This window comes from Hippopotamus amphibius, chromosome 6 (genome assembly GCF_030028045.1).
Source record: "Hippopotamus amphibius kiboko isolate mHipAmp2 chromosome 6, mHipAmp2.hap2, whole genome shotgun sequence".
In the NCBI taxonomy this organism is placed as follows: Eukaryota; Metazoa; Chordata; class Mammalia; order Artiodactyla; family Hippopotamidae; genus Hippopotamus; species Hippopotamus amphibius.
Window position 1 is genome coordinate 135,500,914 of NC_080191.1, and position 18,194 is coordinate 135,519,107.

Below are 18,194 nucleotides of genomic sequence, written 5' to 3' on the forward strand. Positions count from 1 at the left end.
TCTACAGTAAGCATACTGCATTCTCAGGGAAGCTCTAGGTGAGCAGTGAAAGGAGGGAGCAATCCTCTGCCCTGTCTCTAACACCCATATGGACACTTTCCTGACAACACTGACAGCCACTTTTTCACACATGGACTCACCCAGGTACATAGCACACCAGCTGCTCATGGACATTTACAAATCATCCACATTTATGGGCCATGAGTAATAGCAAGACTATCTGAATGAGAAATAGATGATCCATTCCCCTTCCCTATGCCATGTTCATTGTCTCACTTCTTACCAGCATCTCTTTCCCACTAGCTAATCACTAATACTGTCCTTACATCATTAAAAAAAAAAAAAGTTATTCCTATGAATTTAAGTAGCTTTCCTACTATAGTCTAAATTATAGCTAACATTCACAAGGCATTATCCACATGTCAAACGCAGTGAAGGCACTGTGTACCCCCTTATTATCGTCCTCTTGGGTTAAGCACTTTTATTATCTACAGTTTACAAATAAGATTACTGGGGCTTAAGGGAGTTAAGTCATTTGCCCAAGGCCACACAGCCACTAATCAGCAGAATTAGAACCTAAGTCCAGAACTATACCGCCAAAACTTGGGCTTTTAACCCTTGAACTCCACTGCTTGTAAGTATCAAAGCATACACATTGTTATATTAATTTATACTTCAGAAAAAGCTATTATACCAGGCCACTTCCAGTACTGGTTGTTAAAACAATTTTCTATAGGGGGAAGGCAGAAGAGGTCCAGAGAATAGTAGACACCTGGCAGTGGGTTACACAAATGATCAATAGGTTATGAAATAGATTATAAGATGGGCATAGGTATATTATGTGGTTCAATGGTAGGCCACTTTAATATGATTCTTTCGTTCTCTATTACCAAAATAAGCCATGTTCACTGTTGATTAGGAAACTCCAACATTCACATAATGTTATAAACATTTGACATGTATCCTCCTAGACTTCCTGTTTTGAAAATATGTATTTTTATCAGTGGAATAATACAGTTTTATAATCTCAACCCCCTCCATTACTTCTGTTATGAAACCTTTCCATCTCAAGAATATTCATAATATTCTTATTTTGGATGAATCATAATTTTTAGTCATATCTTGTTTTTGGACAATTGTTTTTACTTTTTTTCTTTTAAAATATTTGATAAACATCCTCATTAGCTAAATCTTTTCACATATATGTTAATGTTGTCTTCAGATCTGTTCCTTATTAAAATTATGAAATGTTTTTGGTTTTATGCTTGCTACCTTTAAATTATGTAATTGTGTGGTAGATTTTTTTTTTTAAATAGCTACCCAGAGACAGTGGGATGACATTTTATTTTATTTTAATTTTATTTTTGGCTGTGCCCATGTGGTATGCACCATGGGGCATGTGGGTTCTTAGTTCCCTGACTAGGGTCTGAACCTGAGCCCCATGCATTGGGAGCACAGAGTCTTAACCACTGGACTGCCAGGGAAGTCCGCTGTGGTAGAATTTTAAAATGCAATAAGCACAAAATAGTTTCGTAGCATGAAAGCACTCTTTTGAAGAAATTCTTGCCTTTTGCCTATTTTACTGCTATCCCAGCACAACAATGAGAAAGGGTGCAGCAAAAAGAATCAGCATTCTGTGTGGCTGAAGATGCACTCCATCTCCTTCCCAGTTTGCATGGAATTAGTGCTGTGCACAGGAGTCTCTGTAAGCATTCTGATTGTAAAACACGCTGATTGATTAAAGAAAGTTGATGTTTATATAATTGTGTGACTCTCTTTGAAAATTTCTTAAATATTTTTAAAGTTAAACTTTTCTATATTCCATTTATTCATTTATTATTAACTCTGTCTTTTTCTTTTTTGATCCAATAAATGTTTTCACTAATATTCTATTCAGTATAGGTCCCTGTCCCTTCCTTCCTTACTTCACTCTAAGCTATCCATATCTATTACTAATATATTTCAGTCTTGAAAAATCACATTATTTTATATATAAAACAATATATAAATATATATATAATTCATACACACATAAAATAATGATATATATATAATTTTGTGAATTTATTTATACAGATTTATCAGAAAACAAGGCAGTGATTTATTGTATTCAGAAGTTTCCAAATCATGAGGTTTGCCAGTTGAGAAAGAGTGGTTATTTAGACACTGTAAAACTCTTAGAGGAAAACATAGGCAGAACACCATGACATAAATCAAAGCAAGATCCTTTTTGACCCACCTCCTAGAATAATGGAAATAAAATTAAAAAATAAACAAATGGGACCTAATGAAACTTAAAAGCTTTTGCACAGCAAAAGAAACCGTAAACAAGACAAAAAGACAACCCTTAGAATGGGAGAAAATATTTGCCAATGAAGCAACTGATAAAGATTAATCTCCATAATATACAAGCAGCTCATGCAGCTTAATACCAAAAAAGTAAATAACCCAGTCCAAAACTGGGCAGAAGACCTATATAGACATTTCTCCAAAGAAGACATGCAGATGGCTAACAAACACATGAAAAGATGCTCAACATCACTAATCATTAGAGAAATGCAAGTCAGAGCCACAATGAGGTATCACCTCACTCCAGTAGAAATGGCCATCATCAAAAAATCTAGAAACCATAAATGCTGGAGAGGGTGCATAGAAAAGGGAACCCTCCTACCCTGTTGGTGGGAATGCAAATTGGTACAGCCACTATGGAAAACAGTATGGAGGTTCCTTAAAAACTAAAAATAAAACTACCATATGACCCAGCAATCCCACTACTGGGCATATACCCAGAGAAAACCATAATCCAAAAAGAAACATGTACCACAATGTTCATTGCAGCACTATTTACAATAGCCAGGACATGGAAGCAACCTAAATGCCCATCAACAGATGAATGGGTAAAGATGTGGTACATATATACAATGGAATATTACTCAGCTGTAAAAAGCAATGAAACTGGGACATTTGTAGAGACATGGGTGGACCTGGAGACTGTCATACAGAGTGAAGTAAGTCAGAAAGAGAAAAACAAATACCGTATATTAACACATATATGCAGAATATAGAAAAATGGTGCAAATCAATTGGTTTGCAAGGCGGAAATAGGACACAGATGTAGAGAACAAACATATGGACCCCAAGTGGGAAAAGTGGGGAGGCTTGGGGGGGCATGAACTGGGAGATTGGGTTACCAAATTGTATGCTCTAAATATATGCAGTTTATTGTATATTAACTGTATCTCAATAAAATTTATTTTAAAAAAAAGATATGGCACATATATACAATGGAATATTACACAGCCATAAAAAGGAATGAAACTGAGTTATTTGTAGTGAGGTGGATGGACCTAGAGACTGTCATATAGAGTGAAGTAAGCCAGAAAGAGAAAAACAAATACTGTACGCTAACTCATATATATGGAATCTAAAAAAATGGTACTGATGAACCCAGTGACAGGGCAAGAAGAAAGATGCAGTTGTAGAGAATGGACTTGAGGACATGGGGTGGGGGGGAGCAAAGGGGAAGCTGGGGTGAAGTGAGAGAATAGTATTGACATATATACACTAGCAAATGTAAAACAGATAGCTAGTAGGAAACTGCTGCATAAAACAGGGAGATCAACTAGATGCTGGGCGATGACTTAGAGGGATGGGATAGGGAGGGTGGGAGAGAATCTCGGGAGGGGGGGATATGGGGATATGTGTATAAATACAGATGATTCAGTTTGTTGTACAGCAAAAACTGGTACAACAATGTAAAGCAATTATATTCCAATAAAGAGCTTTAAAATGTAAAAAAAAAAAAAAGAGAGAGAGAGAGTGGTTAAATGATTTAACCAGGGTAAAAAAAATAGAATTTAGGACTCCTTCTGTCTTCTCTATCCATGATTTGTAATAGTTTATAAGCCTCCATTAGTAACATATCTTTATATTCTATTTGGCTGGTTTTAATCTTCAAAATAAAAAAATACAGTGGAGGTTAAAAGCCTTTTTTTTTTTTTTTTTGTATTCTGAAGCAAATTCTTGATCCTCAGTATTAGAATAAAATTTATTTCCAAATTTTAAATATCTGATTATCTCCTTAGCTTAATTTAATCCACTTTCCCCTCCCCACACAGACCCAGATAAATAATTTTCTGATTTTAATATAACTACATCTGGACCAAATTATAACTTATTAGCTGTATAGCCACACCTGTTCTACCATCTAATTTATAAAAATCTCCAAATGTTATTTCAGTCCCTTCTGGCATTATGCAGAAAATGTTAATGTACTTCAAGTATACTTGTTTCAAAATAGAAGTGAATTAAACCTCTCAAATATAAACCCTAAAATGAAATGAACTTTCCAAGTGGCTGTATTCACCATCTGAGCTTTATGAAATGTTTGCTTAAGGTAAAATATGTTAATTTGCAATTGATATAGTTGAATACTCATTAAAGAACTTTCTTCTATTATTGGTATACATTCTTACATCTGTAAAGGTTTTCTCTGTTAATGCTCATTAAAAAAATTAAGTGATATATTACTTTTGTGAAGCTCTAAGCTCATCAAACTGTGGTACAATAATGTATACATGTAAATGACATCTAAATGCAGCATACTGATTGTGTTCATTCACATCAGTTATATCTGATTGGAAATCCCACAACTTCAGCCACATAATTAACTAACAACCTAACTAAATAAAATCATTCAAAATGGTAGATAAATAAAACAGGTTTAAGTTTAAAGGAGTTATTGATTTTTCATTTAAATACATAATTTATCATTCATGAAGGAAAATGAGGTACTTGATTGTAATTTCTCTAAGGACAAGGAAATATATCATATTGATATTTGTCCACTGAATCTAGCTAGCATGGATCCTACCAATAACAGAGTAGGTAGTCAGTAAGCATCTATTGAAATAACACATTTATAAGAAAGTTGCAAGATACATATTAGATATTACCAATGAAAACTGCACAACTCTTTCAGTTCTATCCACTTTAATCTTAGGTACATAATTTTAAAGGTTTATTTGCTGGAATTCTTATTTCTAGTACTTCCAAAATTTTATTCATTCTTTCAACAGTAATTTTTTGAGCACCTTCCTTGTCTCAGACACTATGAGTATAAAAGATAAGGTTCCTGTTCTCATGGAATTTACATTCTAGTTAGTTTACTTTGGGAAGATTAAATGAATGTAATGCACTTAGAATTTAGTGTCTGGCACATAGTTAATACTCAACATTTATTATCTGTGATGATGATGATGATGGAAAACATATATAAATGCTGTTCAAAGTTACGACTAGATGAGATCAACTAGGGAGGAAATTCAGGTAGAGAAAAGGGCTAAGGATTTAACCTCTGGTGCATCCTAATATTTAGAATGTACCTAAGATTAAGAATCATCAATAGAGACTGAGAAGCAGTAGCCAATGCAGAAGTGAATGAGGGAGAAGGAAACAAAAGAGTATAGTGTAAAATCAGAGGAGTGTTTCAAAAAAAGTAAACAATTGTGTCAAATGCTGCTGAAAGTTTGAATTAGATAAGAATAGAGAAAGTTTGGAATTGCCAATATAGAGTCATTCATATCCTTGAAAAGTGCTATTTCTGCAGAGGATGGAGAAGAAAACTCTATTGAAATGGATAGAAAAGAGACTGGGGAAAAGGCAAATCATGAAAAGGGAACTATGAATGACTAAGAAGTATAAAATGAGATGAACAGCTTCAGTAGTAAGCAGATAACTGCAAACTAAATCAACAATGAGACACTACCTATGCACCCTATACACTGTCAAAAAAAAATTTTTTTTTAATTAATTAATTTATTTATTTTATTCATTGGCTGCATTGGGTCTTTATTGCTGCACACGGGCTCTCTCTAGTTGCTGAGAGTGGGGGCCACTCTTCATTGTGGTGTGCAGGCTCCTCACTGTAGTGGCTTCTCTTGTTGTGGAGCACGGGCCGTAGGCGTGTGGGCTTCACTAGTTGCAGCACATGGGCTCGGCTACAACACATGGGCTCAGCAGCTGTGGCTCACGGGCTCTAGAGCACAGGCTCAGCAGTTGTGGCGCATGGGCCTAGTTGCTCCGTGGCATGTGGAATCTTCCCAGGGCAGGGATCGAACCTGTGTCCCCTGCATTGGCAGGTGGATTCTTAACCACTGTGCCACCTAGGAAGTCCTCAAAAAAAAATTTTTTTAATACCTCTTCTAGTAAGTATCAGTGAGTCAACAGTGTAAGCAGGTGCCTCCATCCTGGGAATGGTTTGGCATTATTGAAGTATGTGTATGCCTATGACCTCATGAATTCACTCCAGGGACATGCTACAGAAAAACTCCCCTATAACGCACAAGAAGATGGGTAAAAGCTATTTTAAGTTTGTTTGTTTGTTTGTTTGTTTGTTTTTATTTTTTATATGTTTATTTATTTATTGGCTGTGTTGGGTCTTTGTTGCTGCATGAGCTTTCTTTAGTTGCAGAAGAGTGGGGGCTACTCTTCTTTGCGGTGTGTGGGCTTCTCAGTGCATTGGCTTCTCTTGTTGTGGAGCACAGGCTCTATGCATGCATAGAGCTGTGGCATATGGGCTCAATAGCTATGGCTTGTGGGCTCTACAGTGCAGGCTCAGTAGTTGTGGCACACGGGCTTAGTAGCTCTGCAGCATGTGGGATCTTCCCAGACCAAGGCTCGAACCCATGTCCCCTGCATTGGCACACGGATTTGTAACCACTGAGCCACCAGGGAAGCCCTATTTATTTATTTTTAATTGAAGTATAGTTGACTTACAATATTATATTCAAGTTTACAACATAGTGATTCAGTATTTTTGTAGAATATACTCCATTTTAAGTTATTATAAAATATTGACTATATTCTCTATGCTGTATCTTTTGTTTTAATTAATTAATTAATTTATTTATTTATTTATTTATTGGCTGTGTTGAATCTTCATTGCTGCATGCAGGCTTTTTCTGGGTGTGGCTAGTGGGGGCTATTTTTTGTCACAATGCACGGGCTTCTCATTGCAGGGCTTCTCTTGTTGGTGGAGCATGGACTCTAGGCATGTGGGCTTCAGTAGTTCTGGCACACAGGCTCAGTAGTTGTGGCTCCCAGGCGTTAGAGCACAAGCTCAGTAGTTGTGGTGCAGGGGCTTAGTTGCTTCACAGCATGTGGGATCTTCCCAGACCAGGTATTGAACCCATGTGCCCTGCATTGGCAGGCAGATTCCTAACCACTGCACCACCAAGGAAGTCCCTATGCTATGCCTTATTCCCATTTTTGAATCTAATTTCTTTGGTACCTAGTAGTTTGTACCTCTTGATCTCCTTCCCCCATTTTGCCCCTCCCCTCACACTTCTCCCAACTGGTAACCACTAGTTTGCTCTTTGTATCTGCGAGTCTGTTTCTGTTTTATTATTTGCTCATTTGTTTTATTTTTTAGATTCCACATAAGTGATAACATACAGTATTTGTCTCTCTCTGTCTGACTTATTTCACTAAGCATGGTACCCTCCAGCTCCATCCATGCTATTGCAAGTGGCAAAATTTCATTCTTATCTATGGCTGAGTAATATTTCACTGTATGTATATATACCGCTTCTTCTTTATGCATTCATCTATTCATGGGCAATTAGGTTGCTTCCATAGCTTGGCTATTGTAAATAATGCTACTATGAACATTAGAGTGCATGTAGTTTTTTCAAAATAGTATTTTGTTTTCTTTGGATGTATACCCAGGAGTGGAATTGCTGGATCATATGGCAGTTCTATTTTTCATTTTTAAAGGAACTTCCATGCTGTTTTCCATAGTGGTTGCAGCAGTTTACATTCACACCAACAGTGCACAAGGGTTCTCTTTTCAACACATCCTCATCAACACTTAACATTTGTTGTCATTTTGACAATAGTCATACTGACAGTTGTGAGGTGATATCTCATTTGTTTGATTTGCGTTTTCCTGATAATTAGTGATGTTGAGCATCTTTTCATGAGTCTGGGCCATCTGTATGCCTTCTTTAGAAAAATGCCTATTCAGATCTTCTGCTTATTTTTAAATCATGTTGTTTATTTGTTTTAATATTGAGTTGTATGTGTTCTTTGTATGTTTTGGATATTAACCCCTTATCAGACATATCATTTGCAAATATCTTCTCCCATCCAGCAGGTAGGTTGCCTTTTCATTTTGTTGATGATTTCCTTTGCTGTGCAAAAGATTTTAAGTTTAATATGTCCCATTTGCTTATTTTTGCTTTTGTTTCCCCTGCCCAAGGAGACAAATCAAAAAAAAAAAAATCTCTAAGACCTATGTCAAAGAGTGTTTTGCCTATGTTTTCTTCTAGGAGTTTTATGGTTTCTAATCTTACATTTACATCTTTAATCCATTTTGAGTTTATTTTTGTATGTGGTATGAGAAAATGTTTGAATTTCATTCTTCTACCTGTAGCTGTACAGTTTTCCCAACACTACTTGTTAAAGAGGCTGTCTTTTCCCCATTGTATATTCTTTTCTCCTTGGTCATAGATTCATTGACTATGTACGTGGGTTTATTTCTGGGCTCTCTATTCGGTTTCATTGATCTATGTGTCTGTTTTGTGCCAGTACCATACTGTTTTGATTACTGTAGCTTTGTAGCATACTCTGAGGTCAAGGATCATCTCCACCTTTGTTCTTTTTTCTCAACATTGCTTTGGCTATTTGGGGTCTTTTGTGATTCCATACAAATTTTAGGATTATTTGTTCCAGTTATGTGGAAAATGTCATGAGTATTTTGGTATAGAGATTACATTAAATCTGTAGATTTCTTTGAGTAGTATGGACATTTTAACAATATTGTTCCAATCCATGAACACAGGATATCTTTCCATTATTTGTATCATCTTCAATGTCCTTCAACAATGTGTTATAGTTTGCAGAATATTGGTCTTTCACCTCCTTGGTTAAATTTATTCCTAGGTATTTTATTCTTTTTGATACAATTGCAAGTGGATTGTTTTCTTAATTTTTCTTCCTGATAGTTTACTATTAGTGTATAGAAAAGCAACAGATTACTGTATATTAATCTTATATCCTGCAATTTCATTGAACCATTTATTAGTTCTGGTAGTTTTTTGATGGATACTTTGTTTTCTGTATATAATATCATGTCATCTGCAAATAGTGACAATTTTACTTCTTCCTTTCCAATTTGGATTCCTTTTATTTATTGATTTCTCTGTCATTTTATTGCTGTGGGTAGCACTTCCAATACCATGTTAACTAGAAATGGCAAGAGTGAGCATCCTAGCCTTGTTCCTGATCTTAGAGGAAAAAGTTTCAGATTTTCACCATTAAGTATAATGTTAGCTTGGGTGTGTCATAAATGGCCTTTATTATGTTAAAGTATGTTCTCTCTGTACCAACTTTGATGAGAATTTTTAGTATAAATTAATATTTAATTTTGTAAAATGCTCTTTCTGCATCTATTGAGATGATCATGTCATTTTCATTCTTCATGTTGTTGATGTATATCACAATATCACATAGATTAATTTGCAGGTATTGAACCATCCTTGCATCCTTGGGTTATATCCCATAATCATGATGTGTGATCCTTTTTGTGTATTGTTGAATTCAGTTTGCTAATACTTTGTTGAGGACTTTTGCATCTATATTCATCAGAGATATTGGTGTGTAATTTTCTTTTTTTTGTAGTATCTTTGTCTGGTTTTAGTATCAGGGTAATAGCGGCCTTATAGGATGTTTGGGAGTTTCCCCTCCTCCCCAGTCTTTTGGAATAGTTTGAAAAGGACAGCTATTATCTCTTCTTTATATATTTGGTAGAATTCCCTTGTGAAGCTGTCTGATTATGGACTTTTGTTTGCTGGAAGTTTTTTGATTACTTATTCAATTTCAATACTAGTAATAGGTCTGTTTCATTCAGGTTATCTATTTCTTCCTGATTCAGTCATGTAGGCTTCTGGGAATTTATTCATTTCTTCTAAGTTGTCCCAATTTGTTGGCATGTAACTGTCCATAGTATTCTCTTTTGATTGTTTGGATTTCTGTAATATCAGTTGTAACTTCTCTTTCATTGCTGATCTTGAGTCCTCTTTTTTTTTAAATAAGCCTGGCTAAAGGCTTATCAATTTTGTTTATCTTTCAAAAAATAGCTTGTGTTCATTGATCTTTTCTATTTTTTGTTTCTATTTTATTTATTTCTGCTCTGATCTTTATTATTTCTTCTTTTCTGCTGACTTTGAGTTTTGTTTATTCTTTTTCTAATTCCTTTAAATGCTAGGTTATGTTTTTGTTTGTTTTGTTTGTTTTTGTTTAGGTTTTTTATTTTAAATTTTTTTGTTTGTTTTTTGGTTTGTGATTTTTTGTTGTTTAAAGCAGACTATTGTCATCATTATTATTATTATTATTATTGGGGGGCTGCATTAGGTCTTTGTTGCTGCGCACAGGCTTTCTCTAGTTGTGGCAAGCAGGGGCTATTCTTCATTGTGGTGCATGGGCCTCTCAGCATGATGGCTTCTCTTGTTGCAGAGCTCTAGGCATGCGGGCTTCAGGGCTTCAGTAGTTGTGGCTCACAGGCTCTAGAGCACAGGCTCAGTAGCTGTGGCACTCGAGCTTAGTTGCTCTGCAGCATATGGGATCTTCCTGGACCAGGGATTGAACCTGTGTCCCCTGATTGGCAGGCAGATTCTTAACCACTGCACCACCAGGGAAGTCCCAGTTATGTTGTTTATTTGAGATTTGTCTTACTTCTTGAGGTGGGCCTATATCACTATAAACTTACCTCTTAGAACTGCTTTTGCTGCAGCCCCTAGATTTTGGAAAGTTGTGTTTTTTATTTTCATTTGTCTTAGGTAGTTTCTGATTTCCTCTTTGATTCCTTTGTTGAATCATTGGTTTTTTAGTAACATGTTGTTTAGTCTCCAATGTTTGTGTTTTTTCCATTTTTCTTCCTGTTACTTATTTCTAATTTCATACGGTTCTGGTTAGAAAAGATGCCTGATATAATTTCTATCTTCCTAAATTTATTGAGACTTGTTTTGTGTCATAGCATGTGATCTATCCTGGAGAATGTTTCATATGCACTTGAAAAGAATGTGTATTCTGCTGTTTTTGGATGAAATGTCCTGTAGATATCTGTTAGGTCCAGCTGGTCTTGTGTGTCATTTAAGGCCAGTGTTTCCTTACTGATTTTCTGTCTGGATGATCTGTTCATTGATGTTATATAAGTGGGGTATTAAAATCCCCTATTAATATTGTTTTACAGTCAATTCTTCCCTTTATACCTGTTAATATTTTCTTTATATATTTAGGTGCTCCTATATTAAGTGCATATATGTTTACAAATGTTGTATCCTCTTCTTGTATTGATCTTTTTATCATTGTATAATGCTCTTTTTTGTCTTTTATTGTAGACTTTGGGTTTGTTTTTTGTGCTTTGTTTTTTGTTTTGTCTTGTTTTGTTTTGTTTTTTGGCTGTGCTGTGTGGCATGTGGGATCTTAGTTCCCTGACCAGGGATCAAACCCATGCCCCCTGCAGTGGAAGCATGGAGTCTTAACCACTGGACCACTTTGTTTTAAAGTCTACTTTGTCTGTTATGAGTTTGTGTGTGTCTTTATCTCTGAAGTGAGTCTCTTGTAGGCAGCATATATGGGTCTTGTGTTTAATCCAATTAGCTACTGTATGTGTTTTGATTGGGGCATTTAGTCCATTGACATTTAAAGTGATTATTGATATGTATGTACTTATTACCATTTTGTTGCTTGTTTTTCAGTTTTTGTAGCTTTCTGTTCTACTTTTGGTCTCTTCCCCTTGTCGTTTGATGATTTTCTTTCGTGTTATGTTTGTGTTTCTTTCTCTTTAATTTTTGTGTATCTATTGTCATCTTTTTGATTTGTGGTTTCCTTGGAGTTTATATATATGTTGACCTATAACTATATCTACTTGTTTTAAGCTGATATTTTAAGTTCAAACACATCCTAAAACATCTACATTTTTTACTCACTCCCCCTCCTCAGTTTGTGTTTCTGACGTCATATTTTACATTTTCATGCCTGTCCCTTAGCTATTTATTGCAGTTATAGTTGATTTTACAATTTTTATCATTTATCATTCATACTAGCTTATTTAAGTGGTTAGTCCACTGTCTTTACTATATATTTGCCTTCACCAGTAGGATTTTTCCCTTTTTAGGTTTTCTTATTTCTTCTTTAGGTAAAGAAGACCCTTTAACATTCCTTGTAAGGTCAATTTTGTATTGATGACCTCTTAGTTTTTGCTTGTCTGGGAAGTTCTTTATCTCTCTCATTCTGAACGATAGACTTTCTGGGTAGTGTATCCTAGGTTTTAGGTTTTTATCTTTTCAGCACTTTGAATATATCATGTCACTCCTTTCTGGCCTGCAAAGTTTCTGTTGAAAAATCAGCTTGTAACCTTATGCACGTTCCTTTGTATGTGACTCTTTGTTTTTCTCTTGCTGCCTTTAACATTCTCTTTTTATCTTTAACTTTTGCCATTTTAATTATGATATATCGTAGTGTGGGTCTCTTTGGGTTCATCTTGTTTGGGGTTCTCTGTGCTTTTTATACTTGGATATCTGTTTCCTTCTTCAGGTTAGAGAAGTTTTCAACCATAATTTCATCAAATACATTTTCTACCCCTTTCTCTCCCTCTTCTCCTTCTATTACCCCCACAGTACAAATGTTAGTATGCTTGATGTTGTCCTAGAGGTCCCTTAAACTATTCTCATTTTTAAAAATTTGTTTTTCTTTCTGCTGTGCTGATTGGGTGATTTCCATTGCTCTATCTTTCAGACCACTTATACATTCTACATCACATAATCTTGCTGTTAATTCCTTCTAGTGTATTTTTCATTTCAGTTATTGTGTTCTTCAGCTCTGACTGGTTCTTTTTTATGTTTTATAGTTCCTCATTGAAGTTCTCATTGTGTTCATCTGTTTTTTTCTGGAGTTCAGTTAGCATTCTTATTACTATTGCTTTGAACTCTTTATCAGATAATTATTTATCTCTGTCTCATCAGGGTTTTCAGGGGTTTTATCTTGTTCTTTCATTTGAAACACTCCTCTGTCTTCTCATTCTATTTAACTTTCTCTGTTTTTCTCTATGAAATTAGGTGAATCACTTACTATCCTAGTCTTGAAGGCATGTTGTTATGTGGAAGTGTTCCTATGCAGTATTCATGTGCCCAGTGGCTTTGCTAGGAGAGCTAGGTCTGAAGTGAGCACAGGCCAGATCTTCCCCCAGGGTGCATTTGGCAGCTGCCACTGTGGTGGAAGGTAGGGCTGGATTTGGAGGGGCTAGAACTAGAACCAGGTGTGAGCCAGGGCTCTTCCTAGGCTCCATGGAAGTAAGCACCCTATCAGGGATGGGGCCAGGGCCCAATGGGCTGGAGCAAGAGCCCTGAAGGAGTTCCGTTTCTCCCTCATGTGTTGGCAGTTGCCAACTTAGTTGGGGGCGTGGCTGTGGCCTGAAGGATTCAGGCTGCACTTCTGAGCTGGTTCCACTTTTTCCCTGGTATGCATGCCTTGGTTAGAGGCTGGGTCAGGGCTGGAGGGGTTGAGTTACAGTACTGAGCTTGTTCCATTCCTTCCCAAGTGTGTGCTGTCACAGACATGCAGGCAATGGTAGTCTCTCCTATGGAACCGGTTCTGCTCCTGCCCAAGAGCTCAGGGTCCTTTTACTCTGCCATCTTGATCCCACCTCTGATGAAAAGCTTTTATTGCAGGATTTTTTGTTGTGATACTAAGTTGCAAGCAAGCTAAGTTTCATCACTATTGGACTAGATCAGTAAAATGTGGTATATGCACACAATTAAATCTTATATATCAGGCAGAAAGGAATAAGTCATATGTATATATAGTTACATGGATAGGTCTGAAAAAAGAATTAAAATGAGATTTGTATTTTTTATGTCAATTATATCTCAATAAAAGTCCTTAAAAATGAGATTTATAGCTTCACATCATTTATGTAGTTTTTTAAAACACCTACAAGAAGTACTGTTTTTTCATACATAAGTACAGGTTAGAAGGCATACATTAAATTCACAAGCGTGGGTACCCTCTAATTAAATGCAAATAAATATGTCCTGATAACTTAAAACAAAAACAAAATAAAAAACCCTCCTTGTCACCAAATCCCCCTTCAACTGCAATTGAATTTCTCTGCTCCCTATTTACGAAATCAAATAGCTTGTTTTTAGTTTCAACCTCATCCCCCACCCCCACCAAGTTCTAATTGCCTTATGTTCTTTTGTATCTTAGACACAGAGAACTGAGTTGATTAGACCCCTTAGTACAGAACATGCTATCCTTGACCTGTACAAACAAGACCCTTCCCTAAACAATATATCCGTAAAATACATCAAACACTGAAAAATAGAGAGAATAATATAACGAAGATGTGTGGATTCATCACCTGTATTTTACAAGTTTTAACATTTTGTCATAGTTACTCAGTAGATTATTTTTTTTAATACATAGTTAAAACCTTCATTTTTATTCTTCCCCATACAAAGATAACCACTGATGACACCAGGCCCAAATGCAAGAACAAAGGTCCTCAGGCAAGAATTGATGAGATTCAGAGCAGAAGTGGGCAGCAAGGAGGGTGGCCTTACTACCACCCCCAATAATGATAACCAGTAGTTACATACTACTCACTGTGTGCCTGGCAGTATTCTCCTCTTTACATATATTAAGTCACTTAATTCCCAGAACAATCCTATGCTGTAGTAACCATTTTATAGATTAGGAAACTAAAATACCTGAAGTCACTTAGGAGGAAGCACAGCCAAGATTTGAAGTTAGGCAGTCTGGCTTTAGAGTTCATGCATCCACCTCTATGTTATCCTGTCTTAGGAGTGTATTGAAAGAGTGGTGAGTTTTTGTTTTTCCTTTTCTTCAATTATCTGTACCATTTAAAATATATATATAGCATTTACCTTTTCATTAAAAACAAATTCTCCTAGATCTGGATCTCTGGGTAACAGTTCTCCTGCCTGCTTGCTTGTTCCTCCATTCTGCTGCTTGAACCTGGAATCATTTTCCTTCATATTGCACTTTGAATCAGATTTTGTTTTTTAATTTTTTGTGTTTTCTTTATCCAGAAAGTTTTAAGCTTGAAATATCTTTCCACTATAAAGATTTTGTTTATTGTTTTCTCAAACATTATACTAACAATATACCCTCCAAGTGACTGTAAAGTTTTATATCCCATGATAAAATAGCTAACTATGAATACCTTTTGTATTTGTAGATCCTAGAAACCTTTTGGAATAACAGGATTCTCTTAAATGACTAATTACCCCAAATCTGATGCCTATGTAATGCTATCCAGCAAACAGCTGGCTTCATATGAAGAGAGGCTAAGAGCTCCTTTTTGTCTTGTTCATTTAAAATCATTTGCTTCTTATTTAATATCTGCAAAGAACGCAGTCACATTGTAGTAGAATTTGCTGTTGTAAATTTTGGATTGTTTCCATGGGTTCCGCCTTACATCTGCATGGTGTTTAAAGCCAATGCTTCCTTTCTTTTTGTAGGCATTCAGGGCCTTTTGCCTCATAATCCAATGTCATGCTGAATGACAGAAAATTGAAGTTGAATGTATTTAACTATAAAGAAGGACTACACAGAACAATACACTTATTTAAGAACTCCCTGCCTCAGGAACTGAAGGAGCTGTCTTTTGCAGGTGGCTTAATCTCTCTGCTGCTTAGCCTAACTATGTGCCTTTATTTATTAAGGACTGGAACTGGGCACTCTGCTTCCAGAAACAAAAGGATCCCACTGGTCTATCGGAACCAGTAATAAACCAATAGCATGCTTACACCTCATTCAGAAAAGTAAAGATATGTTCTATGTATTTTAAAAATAATTCTTAGCACTTCTTTATTACAGAAAATATAACCAAAGGTTTAAAAAAAGCTATGAAAATATATTAACCAGCTTCTAATTATACACTGGTGGGCTCTTTAAATTATGGATTATTCATAATGAATCTTTTTGTTGATTCTATGTGGTATCTTCTCTCCTTAAGTAAAATGATTTATTTGTTGACATTACTTACATTTCCACACAACAGCCTTCAGAGGTTTTTGTGTTTTAAAGTAAAACATTTATTTGCTTTCCCTATTTTTACTCAGAGATGCTGTAAAAACATAGTGAATAATCTGAAAGAACTGGCTTCCCTACTCATTGGGTACTGTGATTTAAAGACTAAGGTATCTATGTTTATCTTGAAATAGAGAGAGAGAGATTTAGGTGGGTGTGTAGAGAGAATAACACTGGAAAGTATAATAGCTTTTCCTTTCTTGAGTTGGGTCATGATTGTGTAGTTTATTTTCCTTTAAATCCAGTAAATTCTGGAACTGTGATGCACAAGTATATTCAAATGTGATCCTAAGAATACTTCACAGTGCTATAAAAATAGGTTTTGAATTAGCTACCATTTTTACTGTCTGATATTCTACCAATTAGGTAATTGAGAATTAATAGCATAAAATTCGCATATCAGGGACCAATTCTTTGGAGTTTATTTTTAAGATAATCAGTTCTTCCTCTTAACAATAGCTACATTTAGTAGTAATAACATAGAATTTATCACGGGGCTCAGATCCATGCTTCATCTAGTTTAGGATTATATCCTGACAAAAGCACCAAGGGATATTTAATAGGAAGGCATAATTGTTCTCTCTGATATCACAGTTATTAAGTCAGTCACAATGATACCATATTTGTCTTAATATCTTTCATTAATTACATTAATTTTTAAACTTTCAAAAATTGAAATCTAAACCACCTCTTGGAATTAGACATTACACTAATTTACTGCATATTTTATGTAGTAATAAATAATACTTTTAATTTGTCTTAAGTATACCTCTTTAAAGATTCTAAGATATGCTAAACAAATATATGGCCACACTAACCACATTTTCATGGACAAATATCATATTCCCTTGTACCTTTTATATTTTTGACAGTCAGCAAAAGAGAGTTAGAAAGATAAAGACTTTGGGATGAAGCCAACCTCAGTTTGAATCATGGGATCACTTCTAACTAGCTCTGTGACCTTTAGTTAGTTAATTATTCTGATTCCTGGAGCCTTCTGGTAAAAATAAAATGTGTATCTGTTTTTTAGGATGATAGTGACTATGAATTAAATGATATAGGAGAAAGCACCTTGCACAGTGCCTGAAATAGTATACCATCAACAAACATCAACTTCCTTCCCTCCTTATTCTTCAGAGGATGGGCAGAAATGTTTTATCTGTGCCTGTGTAAATAGAACCCCCTACAAGCCCACATGTACTTAATAACAAAGCAACAATATTCATTAGAGATTGTCTTGTTTCAAAAGGTTACACTCAAAACTAAATTCTCTATGTGTACATTATTTTATCTTTTCTCTCATATAATGATATCACTTGATAAGTGGAAAAGATGTACCACACAAATATTATCTATCAAGTCCATATTGAATTTTTATTAATAATAATTATTATTAATAAAAATAATTATTGTTTAGTTATAATAAATAATTTATTTATTTATTCAAGGAGCCATTCTTCCAAATAGATCTCTTTACCCAAGTTTAAAATCTTGTCAGTTTGACTGCTGGCTAATGCATTTACTCACTGTAAGATATTAGGCAAGAGAATCAGAGAAGATCTCATTTTTCATCATCTGAAAAATGGGGCTATTTGCACTTATGTGGTTATTTGAGGGATAACATTAATATATGTCAACATGCTGAATAAACACAAGATTTATACCAATATCTAGTAAATTCTAATTAAAACATTTGTTTAGAGTGAATGTATTTTCTGATTTAAAGAACTGTCTCATCTTTGTAAAACAAAGTTAAGAAGGCAGATTGAAGATACACATAGAAATTTTATATATTTGTATGGATGCATAAAGATTTTAAAGTTTACTATTAAAAATATGTTATTAAAACACCCAAACAGATGTAACATGGAAATTTTATAAATTCCAGAGTTTAAAATTATTTTCTTCATAGAAATCAGTTAATCCACCTGTGTAAATTTGTTTTCCACCTTATTCCCAGAAAGAGTACCAACAAGGGCTGTTATTAAGGGTTCAGATCTTAGTCCCCACACACAGGCTAATGGGGGGACTTAGATCATTCAAGCTATACGTTCTTTCTGCTTTAGTTTCAGTTCTGC

The 18,194-nt window shown here is 35.1% G+C and overlaps 1 protein-coding gene across 7 annotated transcripts in view; it reads left to right on the plus strand.

The window, feature by feature from the left end:
* LEKR1 (leucine, glutamate and lysine rich 1) overlaps positions 1-18,194 on the plus strand; it is a 247,638-nt gene that overhangs the window by 169,752 nt on the left and 59,692 nt on the right. The gene's annotated exons all lie outside the window — the stretch shown is intronic.